The following is a 14335-nucleotide window of genomic DNA, read 5'->3' on the forward strand; positions in this document are numbered from 1 at the left end:
AGGAAAAATCCCATGAAACTCAGATTTCTTCACTGTGCATTTCTCTAGCATGGAAGTGTTAGCAAGCTTCAAGTTTCCAATTTCACACTTCAGATCAGCTATAAGAAACAAATCAAAAAGTAATAAGATGTAAACACAAGGTGTAAATATTTAAAGAAAGTTGGCTCATAAATACGTGAGACAGAGCATGAATGCTGTAAGTTTCATTTTTACAGACTTTTTCTCCTTTTGGTCCCTCTGCCCCCTGCCCTGTCAGTGGAAAATAAGTACTTGGCCATTTAAGGGATATAAGGAACAGTATGGGGGTCAGGAGGTGGGAAGCATTAGAGAAACTGTCCAAGAATTTGGGGGCTGGGAGGAAAAGATTGGGGCTTTAATAAGAAAGGTTCAGGTGTGGAGGAGGAGATAATATAATAGAACAACTGGGACTTGTAGAGATCTTTCCATCTGTCAGGCACGGGCTAAGGTTTTTACAAACATAATTCATATGACCTTCATTCAGTAAGTCAGTAGGTTCAGTCACTCAGTCATGTCTGACTCTTTGCAACCCCATGAACTGCAGCACTCCAGGCTTCCCTGTCCATTGCCAATTCCTGGAGCTTAGTCAAACTCATGTCCATTGAGTCAGTAATGCTATCCAACCATCTCATCCTCTTTCATCCCCCTTTCCACCTGCCTTCAATCTTTCCCAGCATAAGGGTCTGTTCCAATGAGTCTGTTCTTCCCATCAGGTGGCCCAAATATTGGAGCTTCAGCTTCAGCATCAATCTTTCCAATGAATATTCAGGACTGAGTTCCTTTAGGATTGACTGGTTTGATCTCCTTGCAGTCCAAGGGGCTCTCAAGAATCTTCTCCAGCACCACAATTCAAAAGCATCAATTCTTTGGCAGTCAGCTTTCTTAATGGGCCAAGTCTCACATCCACACATGACTACTGGAAAAACCATAGCTTTGACTAGACGGACCTTTGTTGGGAAAGTAATGTCTCCGCTTTTTAATGTGCTGTCTGGGTTGGTCATAGTTTTTCTTCCAAGGAGCAAGCCATCTTTCATGGCTGCAGTCACCATCTGCAGTGATTTTGGAGCTGAAGAAACTATTTGAAATAGCTCAACTGGAATTTCATCACCTTCACTAGCTTTGTTCGTACTGATGCTTCCTAAGGCCCACTGGACTTTGCATTCCAGGATGTCTGGCTCTAGGTGAGTGATCACATCATCATGGTTATCTGGTTCTTTAAGATCTTTTTTGTATAGTTCTTCAGTGTATTCTTGCCACCTCTTCTTAATATCTTCTGCTCCTGTTAGATCCATACCATTTCTGTCCTTTATTGTGCCCATCTTCTCATGAAATATTCCCTTGGTATCTTTAATTTTCTTGAAGAGATATCTAGTTTTTCCTATTCTGTTGTTTTCCTCTATTTCTTTGCATTCAGTAAGCAAGGGCGGTTTTCACCCTGGCTTTGTGTATGAGGCAATGGAACTAAGAGACGATATGATTTCCAGGTCTCATGATTAGAAGGTGTCAGGAAGGAGTAAGCTGTTGTGGAAGAGAATGTAGTTTGGGAGGCTCAGAGTAGAGGAAGGCCATTTCTTATTGGCAATCTGCTTCTCAAGGTTTGAGGATTATCTGAGTTAGAATCGTTGCTTCTTCCAGGCCTCATCTATCCTATTCCAGCTAGACTGCTTCCACTAGAGTTGTCTAAGCTCAGTGATGACTTACCCAACATACCACCTGGTCGTTAATGCCTAATTCTCAAGGACATCAAGCCTGAGGATGGAGGGAGGAGGGACCCCTGGCAGTCAGGCACTCAGAACCCCTTTAAGTTTCCCCACACTTTTTCAGAGCCAGAGCCTTGAGGCCTTTCCCCACCACAGAAAGTAAAAACCAAACCTCTTCCATTTCTTCAAAATGGGGACTTCGTTGTCTACTTAGATGTTATTTGATATTCACCTCTTCTTCAGCCTCAGCTTCCAGAGCATCTGCAAGTCTTTGCAATGCCATCTCTAAAATGTACTTGTTTGATATAGTCCAATTTTCTCCATATCCACTGTGCTGTGCTTGTGCTTGTGGTGTTCTCAGTCACTCAGTCGTGTCTGACTCTTTGTGACCCCATGGACTGTAGCCCTCCAGGCTCCTCTGCCCATGGGGATTCTCCAGGCAAGAATACTGGAGTGGGTTACCATGCCCTTCTTCAGGTGATCTTCCAAACCCAGGGGTTGAACCCAGGTATCCTGCACTGCAGGCAGATTCTTTACTGTCTGAACCACCAGGAAAGCCCATGAATACTGGATTGGGTAGCCTATTTCTTCTCCAGGGGATCTTTCATACCCAGAAATTGAATCAAGGTTTCCTGCATTGCAGGTGGATTCTTTTCCAGCTGAGTTACCAGGGAAACCCATATCTACTACCACCACTCTAATCTAACTGCTCTCATGTTCAGCCTAGATGACCACAGCATCATAACTACATCCTAACTACACTGTTGCCCAGAAAAATGTCACTTCCCACAGTGCTTCAAACCAAATTTAAAGTCTTCAATGATTCTTTCTTGCATTTAAGAAAAACTCCAATTGCCTGACAGGGGGTAACTGCTGTTACCCCCTGTCAGGCAATGACAGGGGATGCTGCATACGTTGGTTCCTCTCTGCCTTTCCAAATTCCCCTCATGGCACATTCCCTCAGGGTCACCATATCCAGCTATGCATGCTTGTGAGTGCTCAGTCATATCCGACTCTTTGCAACCCCATGGACTGCAGCCCATCAGACTCCTCTGTCCATGGGATTTCCCCAGCAAGGATACTATAGTAGATTGCCATTTCCTTCTCCATGGGATCTTCCTGGCCCAGGGATTGAACCTGTGTCTTCTGGGTCACCTGCATTGGCAGACAGATTCTTTACCGCTGAGCCACCTGGGAAGCCCATCCAACTATGGTGACCATCAAACATATTTCTCCTCTGTGCTTTTCCTCTCGAAAAGAGCTCATCTTTCCATTGGAAACTCTCTTTTCTTAGCTTTTACTGGGCTGGTAGAATCCATACTTCATTTCTAAGTTTAAATGTCATCCCATAGTGAGTTATTCCCACTCTCTACTTCTCCATCCTTATCTTCCCCCAAGTCATTCATTGCTTCATAGCACTTGTGAAATTTCGCTGTTTGTTTAGTGGTTGGTTTTCTTATTCTTTGGCTGCACCACCTATCAGACTCTTAAGTTCTACCAGGACAGGAACTAAGACTGTTTTGTTCACAGTGGGGTACAGGTACTTATTGTACTACTTGGCTAAAGTCCTCTCAGCGCAGTAAGTAATGACATTTTGAGTTCCTAAGCATTGTAGAAATTCTGACAATTATGGTGCCTCCCATAGTAAAAATTAGAGAAAAATTAAAATAAAACTGTACATATACTGAAATGAAACTTGTAAATTTTTTTTTTTAATTTTTATTGGGGTACTATGCTATGTACTCACATAGAACAAAAACTGAGTAACATGCTGTGTTCTTTCACACCTCAGGACCAGCATGCACTTCCTTTTGTCTGAAGCCACCTGCCTCCACTATACTCCACAATTCTTCCAGGAATGGCTTTTCAAGGCTCTCAAACACGTTTATGTTTGGTTATGTTCTCCCTTTATATGCCATCAGAGTTTCTTGTAGTTCTCTTGTTTTAGCCCTCAATATCATTTATTTTTTAAAAAATTTGTAGTCTTTTTTTCTTTTTGGAGCAGAGAAAGGCTTATTACAAGGCCATGCAAGGAGAGAGGTGGCTTAAGCCCTGAAAAGCCTCAATCTCCCTGAAGCATTTTGGCAAAGCATTTTTAATATGTTGGTTGGGGGCAGGGGTTTCAGGGTACTTGATCAGCTTATGCACATTCTTTGAATGACACTACACTTCATGACAAATAGATGGGGAAACAATGGAAACAGTGACAGACTTTATTTTCTTGGGTTCCAAAATCACTGCAAATGGTGACTGCAGCCATGACATTAAAAGATGCTTGCTTCTTAGAAGAAAAGCTATGACAAACCTAGACAGCATATTAAAAAGCAGAGACATTACTTTGCCAACAAAGGTCCATCTAGTCAAAGCTATGGTTTTTCCATATAGTCATGTATGGATGTGAGAGTTGGACCATAAAGAAAGCTGAGTGCTGAAGAATTGATGCTTTTGAACTGTGGTGCTGGAGAAGACTCTTGAGAGCCCCTTGGACAGTAAGAGGATCCAACCAGTCAATCCTAAAGGAAATCAATCCTGAATATTCATTGGAAGGACTGATGCTGAAGCTGAAACTTCAATACTTTGGCCACCTGATGGGAAGAACTGACTTATTGGAAAAGACCCGGATGCTGGGAAAGACTGAAGGAGGGAGGAAAAGGGGACGACAGAGGGTGAGATGGTTGGATACCATCACTGACTTGATGGACACAAGTTTGGGTAAGCTCCGGGTATTGGTGATGGACAGGGAAGCCTGGCGTGCTGCAGTCCATGGGGTCGCAAAGAGTCAGACATGACTGAGAGACTGAATTGAACCGAACTGAACCCTGAGGCAGCAGAGTGGCGTCACAGGGGGTTAACATTATCAGTCCTTAGTCTCCAGGAGGCCTGGGGCTATGTGCTTATGGTCATCAATTAATTCTTTCATTTGTGTGTGGTTGTGGGGAGGATTCACATCTGCTAAACAACTCCTATGGCCAACCACCTTATGGGTGAGTCTACACTGCAGGTGGATGGCCATAGGAAATTTGCATCCAATACTGTTGTTATTGTCTGCTCAAAATTCTCCAAGCCAGGCTTCAGCAATATGTGAACCGTGAACTTCCTGATGTTCAAGCTGGTTTTAGAAAAGGAAGAGGAACCAGAGATCAAATTGCCAACAACCGCTGGATCATGGAAAAAGCAAGAGAGTTCCAGAAAAACATCTATTTCTGCTTTATTGACTATGCCAAAGCCTTTGACTGTGTGGATCACAATGAACTGTGGAAAATTCTGAAAGAGATGGGAATACCAGACCACCTGACCTGCCTCTTGAGAAATTTGTATGCAGGTCAGGAAGCAACAGTTAGAACTGGTCACGGAACAACAGACCGGTTCCAAATAGGAAAAGGAGTTCGTCAAGGCTGTATATTGTCACCCTGCTTATTTAACTTATATGCAGAGTACATCATGAGAAACGCTGGACTGGAAGAAGCACAAGCTGGAATCAAGATTGCTGGGAGAAATATCAATAACCTCAGATATGCAGATGACACCACCCTTATGGCAGAAAGTGAAGAGGAACTAAAAAGCCTCTTGATGAAAGTGAAAGTGGAGAGTGAAAAAGTTGGCTTAAAGCTCAACATTCAGAAAACGAAGATCATGGCATCCGGTCCCATCACTTCATGGGAAATAGATGGGGAAGCAGTGGAAACAGTGTCAGACTTTATTTTTCTGGGCTCCAAGATCACTGCAGATGGTGACTGCAGCCATGAAATTAAAAGACGCTTACTCCTTGGAAGGAAAGTTATGACCAACCTAGATAGCATATTCAAAAGCAGAGACATTACTTTGCCAACAAAGGTTCATCTAGTCAAGGCTATGGTTTTTCCAGTGGTCATGTATGGATGTGAGAGTTGGTCTGTGAAGAAGGCTGGGCGCCAAAGAATTGATGCTTTTGAACTGTGGTGTTGGAGAAGACTCTTGAGAGTCCCTTGGACTGCAAGGAGATCCAACCAGTCCATTCTGAAGGAGATCAGCCCTGGGATTTCTTTGGAAGGACTGATGCTAAAGCTGAAACTCCAGTACTTTGGCCACCTCATGTGAAGAGTTGACTCATTGGAAAAGACTCTGATGCTGGGAGGGATTGGGGGCAGGAGGAGAAGGGGACGACAGAGGATGAGACGGCTGGATGGCATCACTGACTCGATGGATGTGAGTCTGAGTGAACTGCAGGAGTTGGTGATGGACAGGGAGGCCTGGCGTGCTGCGATTCATAGGGTCGCAAAGAGTCGGACACGACTGAGAGACTGATCTGATCTGATCTGAACCCTGAGGCAGCAGAGTGGCGTCACAGGGGGTTAACATTATCAGTCCTTAGTCTCCAGGAGGCCTGGGGATATGTGCTCATGGTCATCAATTAGTTCTTTCATTTGTGTGTGTGTGTGTGTGTGAGTGTGTGTGTGTGTGTGTGTGGTTGTGGGGAGGATTCACATCTGCTAAACAACTCCTATGGCCTTACTCCTATGGCCATCCACCTTATGGGTGAGTCTACACTGCAGGTGGGTGGCCATAGGAAATTTGCATCCAATACTGTTGTTATTGTCGTTGTTCAGTCGCTTGGTCCTGTCCAGCTCTTCATGACCCCATGGACTGCAGCATGCCAGGTATCCCTGTCCTTCACCGTCTCATGGAATTGGCTCACACTCATGTCCATTGAGTCAGTGATGCCATCCAACCATCTCATCCTCTGTTGTCCCCTTCTCCTCCTTCTTTTAATCTTTCCCAGCATCAGAGTCTTCAGAGAGGAGCTAAAGCAGAGAACATAAAGTTCTTTGAAAAGTGTGCATAGCTGTGTTCTTGGTACCTAGTACATCATTAATGTATCAGTAAATGAATGAATGAGCAGTATTTCTGACTTCAAAATGCTTACAATCAAATAGAAAAGACTAAGAAATATTTATGGTTCAACATCATTACCTCCCTGTGCACGCATGCTCAGTTGTGTTGGACTCTGTGACCCTTTGGACTACAGCCTACCAGGCTTCTCTGTCCATGGGATTTTTCAGTTTAGAAGACTGAAGTGGGTTGCCATGCACTCCTCCAGGGGATCTTCTTGACCCAGGGATCAAACCCCTGTCTCCTGTGTTTCCTGCATTGCAGGTAGATCCTTTACCCAACATCATTAGCATATTAATAAAGATGTGACAAGGGACTGCAGGAATCTCATTTCTAATGCTAATCTCATGCTAATCCTAGTATCAGTGAAGAGTCCCTGAAGGAGGTGATGGATAAATCTTGAAGGCTGAAGAATTAGGGCAGAGAAGGGACTTTCAGAGGTTATAGGGTGAGCAAAGGCAGAGTGTAGAGTCATCCACAAGGTGGTTGGCCATAGGAATGAGGAGTTCATGGGAGAGTGCTTCTGATATACTTGCTTGCTGGTGGTGTTGATAAAGGACATGCAGTGAGATCAGAATGATACCTTAATGACCTCAAGAAGATCCTGGATGCTTCTGTTAGGTAGGTAGAATAGGGAAAAGGAGTCCAAAATGGCGGTGGCTAAAAGACAAGGAAGGTCAGAGGACCAGAGTGAAGACTTCAGGCAAAACAAACAGAACAAACAGCACTCCTGGCTAAGCCCAATTTGTATAGGGCAGGCCCAGGTGGAGGAAAAACATATAAAAGGAGGAGCCAAAGTGCTTTCTCACAGACTCTCTCTCTCCCTCGTGCATGTGCGCGCGCTCTCTCTCCCTCTCTCTCTCTCCCTCCTCCCCCCCCACCCCCCCACGCACTCCTCCACTCTCTTCTCTTTGAGTCTTAGATTCTCCTGCTATCTTCTAAATAAAATGGAGCTGTAACACTGATTTGCCTAATAGCTGTAACACAGTTTGTCCAAGACCCGAGAGCTGTGATGCGCCGAGGGCTTTAATGTCCGTTGCTCCAAATCTTTGTTGTGATGAGACAAAGAACCGAGGAACATACACTCGCATGACATCTATGGTGCCGTGACTAGGATATAACCTGGCTGAAACAACCTCCACGTGGAAGAGGCCAAGCACAACAGGAGCCCAACTCAGTGAAGCTCCCGCATTAGAAGCGGAAGGCGAAGAAACCCATTGCAGGGGAAGGCCCATCATGCTGGAAACCGGGACAGCGAAAAACGAACTCAGCAGAAAGCTCACGCGGCCCAGTCTCAGATTCCAGAAGACCTCCGGTTAAGGTAAGAGGTCCTCGCTCCTATGGCTGGAGGAACCTTTACAATCTCTCGTTTCTTGTTTCCTTGAACCTCCTGCAAACAGGCGGGTGGCAGGGGCACAATTGAGGGACTCTGGAGAGGCTACTCCTCAGCATGTCCCAAAGGCGTTCTGCTGAGCCCCAGTAGCTGTTACCCAAGCCGGTGGGGGTTCTTCTGTCCTTTCTCTTCTCTGTGCCAAAGATCAGACCAATGAAACTGTGAGCACTGGTCAGATATTTATCAAACTTTCTGGCGGGCTATGAAGGGGATTCCTTGGCACGTTTTTCCCACTGCTTTTTCCTCCTGTCCTTCAGCTCTCTCCCGGGACTCAAGCCCAGCCAAAACTAATGAAACTCAGGCTCTGATGTCTCATTGCAAAAATTCATTGAGAGACAAAGTGATGAGAGGTAGATTTGTTAGGATCCAGAGAGAAGCCACCCTTCAGGGTATGAACCATTGCTGAGGGCAAGGGCTTCAGCCATGATATTAGGCCTGGCTAGGTTTTGTGAGGGGATGGAATTCATATGCTAATGAGTGAGAGGATCATCCCAGCCATTGGGAACCACCCACTCCTCCCTCTTCTGACCTTGTGCCTTGGAGCTGTCTTGCCACCTCTGGGTGTGTCTGTTGGCTTATAGATTGGGGATTAAGGTTTACTTGAATTTGACTTGTCATCTTGGACCCAACTGATTTTAATTGGTTTACATTATAACCTTGTGCTATGCCATTCTTTCAAAGTTTGTGCTCTGCCCCCTTCCCTCCTGTTTCATGCTCTTTTCCTGAGCCCCATCCAGACCCACAAGGTTTCTACAATCTTCTGAAGAGACAACCAGAAAATAGCTGGCCTTGGGAGGGGAATACTCTATAATATCCAACCCCCTAATCCTACCCAATACTGGTCACACTGGAGATCTTGGGGACGCCCAAATTCCAGTCCAGGGGGTCCCAGGAGGTCATCACGCCTTGACCTACCTAGGGATCAGTCTTCGAGAGGTTGTCATGCCTCAACCTGCTTGGGGATCCTCTAGTCCCAGGGGTCCCAGGAGGTCGTCACGCCTCGACCTGCCCGGGGATTCGATCTCTAGGAGGCTGTCACGCCTCAGTCTGCCTGGGGATCTGCACCCTGACCCGGGGATGCTTGGCTCTCAGGTTGCAACAGTTCTGGGTAAGATGAACTATTCCCGTCCATGGTGGGCAAACTAGCAATGAGTTACAAATCTCTTAATTCTACCCAGCACTGGTCACACTGGAGATCTTGGGGATGCCCAAACTCCAGTCCGGGGGATCCCAGGAGGTCATCACGCCTTGACCTGCCTAGGGATCGGTCTTCGAAAGGTTGTCACGCCTCAACCTGTTCGGGGATCCTCTAGTCCCAGGGGTCCCAGGAGGTCGTCATGCCTCGACCTGCCCAAGGACCCAATCCTCAGGAGGCTGTCACGCCTCGACCAGCCTGGGGATTCGATCTCTAGGAGGCTGTCACGCCTCAGTCTGCCTGGGGATCTGCACCCTGACCCGGGACGCCTGGCTCTCAGGTTGTAACAGTTCTGGGTAGAATAAGCTTTAGAAAGACTCACCCCTAACGAAGTCCACCCATGGAAACATAAAGAAGCCTGTTACTTGTGGGACTGTGCCCAGCCTCAGCAATAACTCAAGAGCCCAATGAGAACCCCATTGCCTTTCTGGAGAGGCTAAAAGAGGCACTCCAAAAGTTTACCAACCTGGACTTAGACTCTTATGAGGGACGGGTGATTTTAAAGGACAAATTCCTGTCCCAATGTGCATCAGATATCAGAATTAAGTTACAGCAGCTACAACAGTAGGACCCTGCTGCCTCTTTAGATGAGATGGTCCAGACAGCCACCAATACCTTTTATAACAGAGAACAGAAGGAGGCCCAGGCCCAGGAGAAGGAGAGAAAGAAAGAGACAAGGCATGCCCAGATGCTGGCCGCCCTCCAGAGAAGCCCTATGGCAAACCCCGAGTCCTTGAGGGACAAGGCATGAGACAGATGCCTGATCTGTAGACAGGCGGGGCATTGGGCCAAAGAGTGTCCAAACCATGACAAGTCTCCTAGAACGGCTTGCCACAAATGCCATCAACTGGGACATTGGGCGGCACTCTGCCCTTGGGACCCAAGAGCCTTAAGGTCAAGCGCCAAGCCTACCCTCACGATGGTTCAAGACGACTGAAGCGGCCCGCTCCAGCCAGCCCGCCTGTCACAGATAACCATCACGGGGCTGGAGCCAAGGGTGCAACTGGATGTGGCAGGTAGGTCTGAGAATTTCTTGGTTGACACAGGGGCTACCTACTCTGTCTTGATCTCCTACTCCAGAGCCTTCTCTTCCTAAACCTGTACCATTTTGGGTGCTACAGGAAAAGCAACTACTAAAGATTCACCCGAGCACTTCTTTGTTGTTGGGATGGACAAATATTTTCCCACCAGTTTCTGGTGGTCCCTGAGTGTCCTACCCCCTTATTGGGAAGAGATATACTCACTAAACTGGGGACCACCCTTGTGATGGGAAGTTTTTCAGCCCCTAGAGCTCTATAGCTCCTGGTTACTACTGAAGAACCCATTACACCTTCAATAGAGAGGGACCAAAAACTATGGGAAGACAAGATTAACCCCCAGGTGTGGGACCAGGGGATTCCTGGACGAGCCCACCAAGCTGAACCGGTCATCATTGTCCTCCAAGACCCCACTCGAATTCCTAATTGGAAACAATATCCTCTCAAAAGAGAGGCTCGGGAGGGACTACAGCCTTTAATAAATAAATTCCTTGCTTGTGGGCTATTGGTCTCCACCAGTTCGCCATGTAACACCCCAATCCTCTCAGTAAAGAAAAAAGACGGAACCTGGCGAATGGTTCAAGATCTCCAGATCATAAATGAAGCTGTAGCCCCCCTCCATCCCACAGTACCCAATCCCTATGTAATCTTGGGAGAAATCCCACCCAGTGCCAAATGGTTTACAGTCTTGGATCTTAAAGATGCATTTTTTTGCATACCACTGGCTAAAGAATCCCAATACCTTTTTGCCTTTGAGTGGGAGGCCCCAGGAGAAAAAACACCAACAGATGACTTGGACAGTATTACCTCAGGGGTTCAGAGATAGCCCCCACCTGTTTGGACAGGCCCTTAGCTGAGATCTCCTAGACCTGGACCTGGGACCTAATAGGAAAATATTATAATACGTAGATGACCTACTAATCTGCTCTCCAGATGAGAAAAGCGCCCAACAACATGCAATTCAGGTTCTAAACTTCTTGGCAGAAAGGGGATATAAAGTCTCCCGTGCTAAGGCACAGATGGTCAAGACAAAGGTCACTTACCTGGGAGTTCAGATTACACACGGGTCCAGGAGGCTGTCCTCTGATCGGGTACAAGGAATCCTCCAGTTGCCCTCCCCCACGACTCAAAAACAATTGTGAGCTTTCCTGGGGATAACTGGTTATTGTAGAATCTGGATACCCAACTATGGTCTAATTGCCCAGCCCTTATATGAAAGCTTAAAGGGACGAGATGATTCAATCCCACTGATGTGGGGAACTCCTCAAAAGGAGGCAGAGGCTACACTAAAACAGGCCTTAACTCAGGCACCTGCCTTGAGGTTGCCAGACCCAGAAAAAGCATTCCAATTTATGTCCATGAAAGAGAGGGAATAGCCTTGGGAGTGTTAACTCCAAGGTTGGGATCTGAGCCCCAGCCTGTAGCTCACTTATCCAAGAGGCTCGATCCAACTTCCCAAGGTTGGCCCTCCTGCCTTCGAAATCTTGCAGCTATTGCAATCATGATAGAAGATGCTTTAAAACTCTCCTTTGGGGGCAAACTAACTATTTTTACCAGCCACCAAGTAAAACAACTGCTAAATGGGAGAGGCCATTTATGGATGTCTGATCAAAGAATCCTCAGATATAAAGTAATGCTGATGGAAAATCCAGGCCTCACTATATGCCCTTGTGAGGTTCTTAACCCAGCCACTCTCCTCCCTACCCCCGAGGGCTCTCTCCCCTTTCACTCTTGTCTAGAAACCTTGGACCACTAGACAAAACCCCGAGAGGGATTGTCAGAAGATCCTCTGACCAATCCTGAGGAAATCTGGTACACTGATGGAAGCAGCTTTGTCTTGAATGGAAAAAGAGCTGGGTATGCAGTAGTCTCCAATTTTGAGACCATAGAGGCTAAGCCTCTGCCACCAGGTACTTCAGCCCAATTAGCTGAGCTCATAGCCCTGACTTGAGCTTTAAAGCTGGGAAAAGGAAAAAGAATAGCCATTTACACTGATCCAAGTATGCCTTTCTGGTACTACATGCACATGTGGCTGTTTGGAAAGAAAGGGGCCACTTGACCACCTGAGGGTCCCCAATCAAATATGGTGATCACATTCTTCGACTCTTGGAGGCAGTCCATCTGCCTACTGAGGTTTCAGTCTCCCACTGTAAAGGACACCAAAAAGGGAACACGGAAGTGGCACGAGGTAACCAAGCAGCTCATCAGGCAGCTAGGAGAGCAGCATTACAGAACCATGACCTAATAGGGATTGCCACCTTAGTTCCACAGACTAATTTGCCAGAAACTCCTTCATATACTGAAGGTGAGATTCTTAAAGCTAAGAGCGAGGGCTTTCAAGAAGATCATATGGGGTGGTTCCAAAAGGAGGGACTCCTTTTTCTGCCTGGAAACCTCCAATGGAAGTTGGTTAACTCCTTACATGCCACTACTTTGGAGGGAGAAAAGGCCCTCCAAAGATTACTAGAAAGGTCCTTTAGAGGAACAGGCCTCCAAACAACTATAAGACAGGTGGTCTCCTCTTGTCCCATTTGCCAGTTAAACAACCCTCAAGGAGCTTGAAGACCCCAGCTGGCCCAGCCCGTCCAATGATGTGGGGCCTACCCAGGAGAGGACTGGCAGATGGACTTCACCCAGATGCCAGTTTCTCAAGGGTATAAATACCTATTAGTTATGATAGATACATTCACAGGATGGATTGAAGGCTTTCCCACCCAGACTGAGAAGGCTGAGGAGGTGGTAAAAAAACCTGCTCCATGAAATCATTCCAAGATTTGGTCTGCCCAGGTCATTACAAAGTGACAATGGGACATCATTTACTTCTAAGGTCACCCAAGGGGTCTTGAAAGCATTGGGCATTACTTATTATCTCCATTGTGCCTGGAGGCCTCAATCTTCAGGAAAAGTAGAAAGAGCCAATCAATTCTTAAAATCAGCGATAAAAAAGATAACCCAGGAGACCTCCCTGGGATGGAAGGAGGCTTTACCAATAGCTCTCCTCTGCACCTGCATTGCCCCTAAGGAACAGGTAGTCCTTAAGAGATGCTATATGGGAGACCTTTTGTTTATGTCAATGACCTCTTCCTAGATCCAGAGGGTCAGACCCTCCAGTCTTATACCATGGCCATTGGGCAATTCCAACAGGATATACGCTTGTGGGGTATGAACCAGGACCCAAAAGATTCTAAAGAGTCACCACTATATGCTCCAGGGACTCAAGTCCTAATTAAAGTCTGGAAAGATGGGTCCCCAAAGGCTCACCTCCAGCCCACATGGAAGGGCCCCTACCCTGTAATACTTTCTACCCCCACAGCAGTCAAGGTACCAGGACATGACTCCTGGATTCACTACTCACGAGTTAAGCTGTGGAAGAAAACAGAAGAGGACACTCAATACACCTGTGAGCCCCTGGGAGATCTTAGATACCTATTCAGAACTACCAATGAGTGCCATTCTAATGAACACCCCCAAAATCTGGTTTCTGGGGATAAGATTTCTCAGGATAACTCTAAGGAGCCAACACAGCTTGACAGAGACTGTACTCCAAGACAGACAGGAGATAGATCTTCTGATCCCTGAACAAGGAAGGACTTGAGCTATCCTGGCGATGTGAATTTAAAATTGACCATGTCCCTACTAGTCCTTGTTATGCTATATTGATGATGCTTATGATTATTCCATGTACTGTCAATTGTCTAACCTGTTTTGTCTCTGCCCAGGTCAACCAGCTACAACATGCAGTGCCAGTTCAGCAAAGATATAAAACTACAGTTGACCACGGAAAATATCACACACCCTTGGACACCACTATAAGGACTCTGAGGATGGAGACTAGCAAGAGGGGGAGGCCCAATACCCCTCGCCTCCCCAGTTCAGCAGGAAGTAGCCAGAAAGACCTCGACGCCTCTATTCCCAAAGAATTGGGCCTCGTATCTCTTGAGGGGGGAATGTTAGGTAGGTAGAATAGGGAAAAGGAGTCCAAAATGGCGGTGGCTAAAAGACAAGGAAGGTCCGAGGACCAGAGTGAAGACTTCAGGCAGAACAAACAGAACAAACAGCACTCCTGGCTAAGCCCAATTTGTATAGGGCAGGCCCAGGTGGAGGAAAAACATATAAAAGGAGG

The sequence above is a fragment of the Bos indicus x Bos taurus genome, chromosome 7 (assembly GCF_003369695.1).
Source record: "Bos indicus x Bos taurus breed Angus x Brahman F1 hybrid chromosome 7, Bos_hybrid_MaternalHap_v2.0, whole genome shotgun sequence".
In the NCBI taxonomy this organism is placed as follows: Eukaryota; Metazoa; Chordata; class Mammalia; order Artiodactyla; family Bovidae; genus Bos; species Bos indicus x Bos taurus.